This window comes from Vombatus ursinus, unplaced genomic scaffold (genome assembly GCF_900497805.2).
Source record: "Vombatus ursinus unplaced genomic scaffold, bare-nosed wombat genome assembly UNPS02014864.1, whole genome shotgun sequence".
Taxonomy (NCBI): Eukaryota; Metazoa; Chordata; class Mammalia; order Diprotodontia; family Vombatidae; genus Vombatus; species Vombatus ursinus.
This window is the reverse complement of record NW_020954642.1, coordinates 14,476,665-14,487,527: the sequence shown is the minus strand read 5'-3', so window position 1 is coordinate 14,487,527 and position 10,863 is coordinate 14,476,665.

Here is a 10,863-nt window from a genome sequence, read left to right as displayed (position 1 = left end):
AGAAAGAAAGAAAGAAAGAAAGAAAGAAAGAAAGAAAGAAAGAAAGATAGATAGATAGATAGATAGATAGATAGATAGATAGATAGATAGATAGATAGATAGATAGATGTTTGACCCTGTATTATGCTCAAGGTTCTTTTACAAACTCTTGGTATACAGTTATTGCATACTTTTCTCCATCTTCTACTCACAACTCTTTTCAAACTGGCTGCTGACTCCATTAACCAACTACAATTGCTCTTCTCATGTATACCATCTATTTCTGAACTGCTAAATCATATTAAAATAGAAACCATGTCTTAATTGCTAAGTTAAGATTAATTTTAAATTAATTTTCCTTCAATTTGACATTTCTGCAGGTTCTGACACTGCCAACTAACCTATCCTTGATAATTCTTTCCTGTGATTCAGTGATACTGTTCTGTCCTGGTTTTCTTTCTACCTATTTGACCTATCCTCTCTCTCCTTTGTCAAATGATCATCTATGTCTCACCACTAATCTCAGGTGTTTCCCAGATTTGTGTCCTAGATTCTCCTCTCTTCCCTCATTTTACCCTCTCTCTAGGTGGTCTTATCAGGTCCCAATGGCTCAATTATCACTATAGAGATGGGTGACTTCAAAATCTGTATATCCAGCTCTAATGTGTCTCCTAACCATAGTCCATATCCCCAGCTGTCTGCCGGATACGTCTACCTGTATGTTCCACAGAAATTATAGATTCTACTATAAAATGCAACTCATTACTTTTGTCTCAAATTTTCCCCATTTCTGTGGAAGATGATACTATCCTTATGATCACCCATGTTCAGAGTTTCAGAATCATCCCTGACTTTTCCTCTCTCTCATCCCTGATATCCAGTTATTCACCAAGTCTTATCAAATCTACCTCGATCCCATTTCTTGCTTTTCCTTCTCTTTTTCTCTACTCACACAGCTACCTATCCTGTGAGCAGTTCAGTCCCTCATGTTCTCCCACTTGGATCATTCCAAGCTTTCTAATTGTTCTCTCTACTTCCAGATAATTATCTTTCTAATCTATGCCCCACATAGCTGCCAAATTAATATTCCCAAAATACAGGCATGAACAGAACATTTCTCTCCCTCAAAATCATCAGGGGCTCTCTGTTGTCTCGATGATAGATTATGAACTCCTCGGCAGGGCATTTGATGCCTACAGATACTTGCCTTCCCTATAACTTTCCACAAGTTTTGTATTATTTCCTTTCATATACTATATATTCCAGTCAAACTGGCCTGCTAGCTTATTGTCCTCACTCCCCAGTCTTTACAGATCACCTTCCATCTCTTTAACTTCGCATATGTTATCCATCATGTCTTTTAAAATTTCTGGCTTTCTTAAAAAGACATAGTTCAGGTATCGCCTACTGACTTCAGCACTTCTGGACGCCTCTGCCCTGGTGGTACTCTTTCCCTTTTGAAATTACTGGGTATTTATCTATCTGTGAACCTGTTGATCTCCAAGTGGAATATAAACTACTGGTTGGCAGGGACTAGTTTGTTTCTGTCTTTGTATACCGGGGAGCCTATCACAGCTCCTTATACATAGTAGGTATCTAATACATATTCACTGAATTTCCATTACACTAGGAGTGGGGGGAGAACATTGAACTGAGAATTAGTAAACCTGGGTTCAAACCCCACTTCTGAAGCTGCTTGATTTTGGAGAAGTTACCTGACCTCTCTAAGACAATGTTATCTCATCTTTGTAATGGGGATGAAAATATAACTACAGTATACCTCGCAGAGTCATCAAGTGGAAAATACTCTTTAATCCTTAAATGACTACACTAATATGCACTCTCTGCCCACCCATTCTTTTCTGATCATACACTCCTAGATAATTGGTGATGTCTAAGTGCATATGTGCACATATTTTCCTAGTAAATTCCAGCCACCATCCCTGCAGCTTAAAAAATTATTTCTTAGTAAAGTATATAATGGCTCCTGTATTCCAGAAGCTCTGAGGAGCAAGTCTTCTTGTATTACTTTAAAAACAAGGAAGAATAATAAATTGTGTGAGTGTTTGGAAAAATACACTGGAAAGTATAACTGCTGTACATTTCCTCACTTCATATTTGTGACATCTCTATCTGGTATGAAGGTCAGGGATTATGGCTCTTTCTTAGTGACTGTTCAGTTTCAAGAGATTCTCCTTTTTTGGAACTTGAAGCAAATGGTGATGAATTCAAACAACTGATTTAAAAAAAAAAAAACAAAACAAAACAGGCCACTACATGTGAGAGACTGCGGAATATATTGGAAAGGACAATGAAAAAAGAGTCAGGAGATAGGGTCACTAGTAGTGACTAGCTTTTTGTCCTTGGTAAAGACCTTTTTGCTGTTGCAAATTCAGTTTCTAGATCTAAAAAAAAAAAGTAGAGGCTTCAAGGAATCTTGAGATTTCAAGCTAAAAAGGACTTTAAAGATTATCACCCACCTCCCAAAAAACTGTATTTATTTTATGTGTGTTTATTGTCTCTTGCATTAAACTATAAGATCTTTATGAGGAGAGAGTACTTTTTATTTGTATTTTGGTGTTCAGTGCACCTACAATAGTGCTTAATACATAGATGTTGTCTAAAATTCCTAGTTTACTGACCTAGCAAACCCCCTCATTTTGCAATTGCCAAAACTGATAACTATAAGGGCTGTTACTTGCCCAAAGTGACATGGGGGAAAGGGGGTAAATATCAAGAGTTAGTATTCAAATTAAAATCCTCTGAATCCAAATGATATTTCTTCTTTTCTTTTCCTTCCTTCTTCCTTTTTTTCTTTCTTTCTTTTTTTTCCTTCCTTCTTTCCTTCTTTCCTTCCTTCCTTTCTTCCTTCTTTCTTTTCTTTCTTTCTTTCTGTGGATTAGTAATATCTAAAGTTTCTTCTAGGTCTAAAATGACGTAAGTTCATGATTCTGTTATGGAGGTTGAATAGTATACTGGAACAAAGTTTAGGATTTGGAGTCAAGAGAGATCTTCGTGAGTTTGACTCTTGTCCCCTGATATTTTATTACCTTCAAAACCTTGGGAATCATAATCTCTGAGCCTCAGTTTCCTCAGCCATAAAATGGGCATAATAATCTCTCTAATATCTACTTACCTCATAGGATTATTTTTAGGACTAAATGAGGTAAGTGTATGTAAAATATTTTGCATTTTTTTTTTTTGCAAATCATTGCATTTCTCTTTACCTAATGAGGAAACTAAGGCTGAGATAAGTAACTTTCCCAAGCTAGGCATTGTTTTACATATAAAAAAAAATTATCCTACATTTTTCCTTCCATAACCTTTTAGTAATGAATTCGCATCAGTAATAGAAGTTTCTTTGTCACTATGTGATCAAAACATTGATTTGTGATTGGTCAAAGGGGACATGGTTAGAGGTTTCTGTCATCCCAAAATCATACACACACACATTTTTGATATTACATTTTTGCTGTGTTGTGATATTTTATATACATATATGTGTATATATACATGTATGTATGTATATGTATATGTGTGTGTGTGTGTGTGTGTATATATATATATATAAACATATCTGGATATGAAACTTCCTCCTCTAAAGCCTCATCAGGGCATGGAAGTGACCCAAAGACAAGCTAGCTGGCCATAACAGTCTTAAAGGGCTTCAGAAATGGACCTGATAAAAGTCAGTGTCTGTTGTCAGAGCACTAGCCTGTGTTTGGAGAAGCCTATCAACAGAAGTTGGACACCAGGTAATAAATGACTTTGGCCACAGAAACTCGTGAGAATTTATTAAACAAGGCCTGGAAGGCTTATGCTTTGCATCAGTGAAGGGAATAGACGATATTGATGAAATCATCTTTTTGTATATCAGTGCTTATTTCTTGATTCATTCAATGGACATTTATTAAGTGCCTACTATGCAGAAGGCTTTGTGCTACACTCTGAAGAAGACAGAAGAATAAGGCAACTTGTCTGTCATTAGATTTATATAAATAATTATACATTTTTCAAAGTAGAATTCCTAATACCAGGAAAAAGGGCTAGATGAATTCAAAGAAGTAAGAGGTCACTTCCAGCTAAGGAGATTAGGGAAAATTTCATGAAGAGGTGGCATCTGATCTGAGCCTTTAAAAAGGGAGAGATTTCACTAGGCAGAGACAGGTAGAGAAGGTATGCTAAATATACGGAAAGAAATACCTGGTATGTTTTTCTTAAGGATAGTGGTCCACTTTGACAGAAGCTTCCAGCCTGAAATACTGCACCCTCCACAGTCCAGATCTAACCTCCCTCTGTAGCCTTACCTCTTCTCTCAAACACGATTTAATTAACGCCATACTCCAGTCAAGCAGTATTCTTGTGCCATCAAGCATTCTATGAATCTAAAAATATAGCTCACCTGTAATTATAAGTTCCAGAAGATTGGCTACATGTTGCAGGTAGATAAGTTGACCTGCTCAATACAACAATAAGATTGGTCCATTGCTGGGTCACAATTTCCTCAGTCACTGTAAATTAAATTGAAAAGCAGTGTGAAATAGAGGAAAGTGCAATGAGAGTTAGTATTTAGTTTATGATGCTTGTTCTTTCTTTTATTGGATCTGGCATCTTGGGCAAGGAGATTAACTTTTCTTACCACTGGTTTACTTATGTGTAAGATAAAGGTTTTAAACTAGACAACTTTCATGGCACCTTCCTGCCCCAAATCTAAGGATCTTATGAAATGAGATGATGCCTATAGAGTGCATTATAAACTTCAATGTCTCAATACTTTAATGATTTATAATGTCATCATTGTGCATACTTCTAACACTGACATAAACTTATTTTTGTCATGTCTGACTCTTCGTGACCCCATTTGGGGTTTTCTTGTCAGAGATACCAGAGTGGTTTGCCATTTCCTGCTCCAGCTCATTTTGCAGATGAAGAAACTGAGGCAAACAGGGTGAAGTGAATTGCCCAGGGTCACACAACTAGTAAACGTCTGAGGCTAGATTTGAATTCAAGATGTTGAGTCTTCCTCACTCCAGGTCTGACACTATCCACTATGCTACCTAGTTGCCCCTGGCATAAATTACAACATCACATATTCTTTGAATTTATTACCATGTGCTTCAAGTTCCAGAAAAGGAGAATCTCCTGAAACTGAAAGGTCACTAAGAAAGAGCCATAATCCCTGACGTTCATACCAGATAGAGACGTCACAAATATGAAATGAGAAAATGTACAGCAATTTTACTTTCCAGAGTATTTTTTCCACTCATACAATTTATTATTCTTCTTTGTTTTTAAAGTAATATAAAAAGACTTGCTCCTCAGAGCTTTTGGTATATTCCTTAGCAGATGGACCCATGTGGGTGTGGGGGTATGGGGGTATGTTCTTACACATAAACATATATGTATAGATGTATATATATACATGTGTGCAAATATATGCATATTGTTTATACACATGTATAAAATGTACGCATATATGTGCATATAGGTAAATATTTGTGGAGATATAGTCTATGTTTGTATATGCATATACACATACGCATATATATACATATACCTATACCTATGTCAATACATATACATATACATATATATGTGTATATATATACATATATATGTGAATGTGTGTATATATATATACCCAATCATTTCAAGTTGAACAGGCTTCTGATCAAGAAAGAACTCTCCACACTCAGCTTTTTGGTCCTTAGTTGACATATACACAGCATGTTAAAGCTTTTCCAGTTTATGGGGCCTATCAGAGTTTGTTAGCTTCTGCGTTTTTTGGTATTCCTAGATCCCCTCCACGACATGATGAGGTATCAGAAGCGGATTTTAGTTGCTGTTGAAAGCTTTAAAGCTCTAAATACAATATGAGGTATGATGATGATAATCATCTTCATTATTTCATCCCCCAAATCAGGGATTTCATTTCCATAGTAACTATGAACAAATAATAATAGCTAACATTTACATAGTGCTTTAAAGTTTGCAAGGTATTTTGCATGTATTATCTAACCAGATCCTCAGAACAGCCCTATTGAGGCAGGTGCTATTATTATCTCCATTTTACAGTAGAGGAAACTGAGGGTCAATAGTCAAATAACTTGCCCTGGCTACTTTAGCTAGTAAGTAACTGAAGCAGGATTTAATCTCAGTTCATCCTGTCTCCAAATCCAGAGCTCTAGACACTATGGCAAGATGCCTCAACAACAATGACAAAACAAACAAAGAAAAAACAAACAATCATGGAATAATGTTTGTAACAAATACAGCCAAAGCTTTGGGTTTCTTCTTACTAGAAGATATTTTCCAATGTGTGGATTCCTAGATCAAATGTGACTTCATTCCAATCTGCCCTTCTTTTTGGTACATGGGCCTGTTCCATTAATAGATGGCATTTTCATAGAGCTCCAGGGCATGCAAAACACATTCCTTATGACAACTTTGTGGATCATGTGGTCTATTGTTACCAATTCATTAACTGTTTGATAAGTATCAATTGGATGCAAGGCAATGGTAATACAAAGGCAAAAACCAAACAATCTCTGTCCTCTGGAAACTTACAGTCTATTGAAGGCATGCATGTAAATATTAAATACTGTATATACAAAGTAATACCACATTTTAAAAATAGGCATCCAGACCTTTAAAGGGTAATATCAGAAAACAGATTGCGAATGTTCTGTTACACAGGGTTTTAGAGACTTCCTTGGGGCCTTGAGAGTTTAACTGACTTAAACATTGTCAAAGACCTAGTAAGTATCAGAGGCAAGGCTTGAACTGAATCTTTGCTGACTCGAAGTCTATCCCCTAATTTGCTGTACCATACAGCTCCCTGCCATCTTTCTGGAGATGAGAAAACCAAAGCCCAGAGAGATGCAGGGATTTGTCCAGGTTCAGACAACTAATAAGCCTTGGAGTTGACAGTTTTAATGCAGGTCTTCTAACTCTAAATTCCATAACGTTTATATAATGCTGCACTAATTTTAATAACACTGATTTTTACCAGAGAGCAATTCAAACCTTTCCTTACTCTACATGTGACTCAAAGGATAGGTCCTGGTTTAATCAAAACAAAAATTGTACTCAGTGCTGTTGGGTTTAGTAGCCTTATGTGACAGAGTTGGCACAGGTCACATTCGTAGCTGGAAGACTGCCTAGAGAGAAGTGATCACTAATCTATTATTATTATTATTATTATTATTATTGTAAACCACTATCACTAATAAACAAATACATTAATGAATGGAGACAGATAAATGAGATAGACATAATTTGAATACGCACCTCCAATCTAGTAGTTAGTCAATAACATCTATTGAGCACCTATTCTGTGCTGGGCACTGTACATGTCCTTGTCCTACTCAAAACAAAAAAGGGAGAGGGAATCAGAACTCTTTTTCTCTGGTTACTTGCCTAGAATGAAGACACCTCTCTTTAAGGGACACCTGATGAAACAACATTGAGGTAAATTGGGGCTTAAGGAGATGGTTATGGATTTTGGTTCCCAATGGTACCCGCACAGCTGTGGCTGGGGGTGACTTGGTAGAGTAATTAGGTTATAACTGCCCTGAGGTACCAACTGTGGTACAGACAGGTGGAATGGAACAGAGAAGGAAGGGAGCAGAGGGGGTAAGTGTTGATCCATGAGTGAAAGTTAAGCATGATTCTGTTGTTGATTGCAGGGAGAGTGGAATTTAATCCTTCTTTCCACTCTCAAATTGGATAATCACATACCCCACAACCACTATGGTGACTATCACTGCTTTAGAGCACAGTGTCAAACTTAAATTAAAACTGAGGCCAACACACTGTACCTAAGGATCCCTGCAGTCTATATGTTGACTTAGAAAACCACATATTTACATTATCTATGTTCTGTAGTATTTTTATTTATTTTTTCATTTTTCCCCAATTATGTTTTAATCTGGCTCTTGAAAGGGTGACAGTCTGCACTGTTGCCAGTGTGTTTGACACCTCTGCTCTAAAGGACCATGACACTGAATTGTTGCCCACATCTCTTTTGTGATTATTTATGTGTTTCATTGATTATCTTAGCTTGGTTTTGATGGTTCCCACACTATAGATGAGAAAACTATGACTCAGTGTGGTTAGATCATTTTCCTAAAGGCACACAGCTGCAAAAAGGGATAAGTAAGACACAAAGCCAGGCCTTCCAACAACAAACCTAATATTCTAGAGAAAGTTTGGTATGGTCGAAAGAGATGAAAGGAGCTTTAATAAGCATCTTTGGCCAACTATCTCATTTTACAGTTGAGAAAGCTATAATAGAAAGAAGGGAAGTGAATCACCCAAGAACACATAACCATTATAGACAATGGGAGTTCTATCTCTGTCTACTGCTGTTTCCTTCCCATTCTGCTGCCCTGTTTTGAAGAGATGTTCAGTTGGTATGAACATTTAATAACAACTTGTCCATCTTTTAGCTGCAATGAATATGTCTGAGTACAAATTTCATGATGATTAGGTATTTTTATTTTATTGGGCCTTTTAGCCTGCTTTATTACTGGAAATGCCCTGGTCAGAAGAAATGGGAATCAATAACTTAGTTTCATCATTCTAATATATCCCAGAAGTAAAATCATCTAAAGTAGTTTGGGACAATAATTGATAAGGAATATAATGAAATTTTACCAGTGTTTTACATTAAATTCTAGGACAAGCATAAACATACATACCAACTAAGCAGCTTCTGATTGAAGTAGGAGATTCATATCCCTAGAGGAAAACTACCCTTAAGAATCGCAAAATGATCAAAGAAGCAATAAGGTATATGGAATGGAAAGTGGAACTGGAGTCTGGGAACCCAGACTTGAATCCCAGTCCTGTTGTTTAAGTATTGCATGACTTTGGACAGCTTAGTTAACTTCTCTACTGATCAGTTTTGTCAACCATAAAGCATGAAACAATAAATTCACTACCCACTTCATAGGGCTTTACTAATTATACATAGTTTTCAGAGAGAGACCCGGGGTCCATGGAAGGGATCTTTGGATAGATTTTAGAGTGATATGAACTTGTATGGGGAAAAGAAAATACATCTTTATTTTCAATAACATCTAACAGAAATTTCACATTTCCTTCAATTATGAATAATATTTGAAAACATTATTCTGAGAAGGGGGCCTTAGACGTCACCAAACTGCCAAAGTCGTCCATTAGACTAAAAGGTTAAAAACCCTAATCTAGGCCAATTTCTTCATTCTCCAGTGAGAAAATTGAAGTCCAAACAGATTTAGTGGCATCCCCCTGGCCTCAGAGCTAATGAATTTCAGAGGATGGATTTGAACCCAGATCTTCTATCTCCAGTGCTCTATTATACATCTTTGTTGTTGTTATTTAGAAAGATTAAATAAGATAAAGTTAGAAAAGCATTTTGGAAGCTATAAAGCATTTTATAAAAGTTAGTTATGACCATTTTAGTGAAAGTTTCTGTAACAGGGAGACCCAGGTTCTAGCTCTGCCAGGAACTCATTTTAGGACCCTGATCCAGCTACACTTTCTGGATGCCCCACTCTATTTGGAAAATTAGGTGGGTGAGGTTAGATTAGATGATCACTCAATCTCTACTGACAGGTTTACCTTGGGACCAGAGGTGTAGATGTGAGAGCCAAAAGTAGCCTTAGATTTTATACATGGCAAATTTTATTAAGGAGCTGGATGGAGTCAGTTCCAATCTAATGAGCTGCTTGAACCTGGAAAACTTTGGGAAGATCAGTTCCTTGTGCCTAAGCACAGACTCGAGCAAAAGCTCAAGTTTAGGTAGCAATTTTTGTATCAAAACCCCAGATTACAGGGAATGGAGGAAAGTCCTTTTTTTTTCCCCTCTCCTCATTCCCATTTTCAGACATTAATCAGCTATTGTTGTGAGCTATTTCTTATCTATCCATTCAGATATCTATCCATTCAGACATGGGTATGTCCCACATACATGATTAAGAGAGTCTATCATGGAGAAAATGTCTGATCAGCTTTCCTCACACACAAAAAAACATTTCAAGATGGACGCAATTTTTATGGGATCTTATGCTTTGATTTTAGACAAGCCCAAATGGACATATTTTCTTCTTCTCCTCCTCCTCCTCCTCTTTCTCCTCCTCCTCCTCCTCCTCCTCCTCTTCCTTCTTCTTCTTCTTCTTCTTCTTCTTCTTCTTCTTCTTCTTCTTCTTCTTCTTCTACTACTACTACTACTACTTTTTTTTTTAACTATCTCACAACTAAGGAGTACCATTGTTAATGTAACTAGTGTTGCTCCTTTTTTATCTTTTATTTCTGTTTGTAGTACCCAACTGACCCTATTATATGTAAAAGCTTGGTATAGACTTTGACTCTTCCCTCTTTTATTTTATCCATTAGCAGATAGATCTAATGGATTCTACATCCACCGTAAGTCTTACATCATTCTCTCCTTTCAAATATTTCCCTTGTCATCACTCAGGAAAAGAGTCTCATTACAAAGAATGATAAAGTTTCTTAGTTGGAAAGGACTTCTTTGGCTATTCAAACCAACTACTACATAAACAAGAATCCTTTCTACAACATTGCTATTATAATAAGTAGTCACATTTCCCATTGGTTGGATTTTCTGGTTTTGACTCCATCTTCATCATGGGCTCCACTCTGCACCGCCCCGCCCCCCTCAGGATAAGCTCATCAACAGGAAAATCTTTTTAGCTTTGGTACTCACACTTCATTAATATCCTCATTTATCTCTGTCCTTATTAGAGGACTAGAAAGCACACACACAAACACACACACAATTCCTCCCAAGGCCTCCCTTAAATCTGGCTCACAAGCTCAGCCAACTTTCCACTTCCCATCAATTACATTACTTGATTTCTACTTTACCATCAACATGTG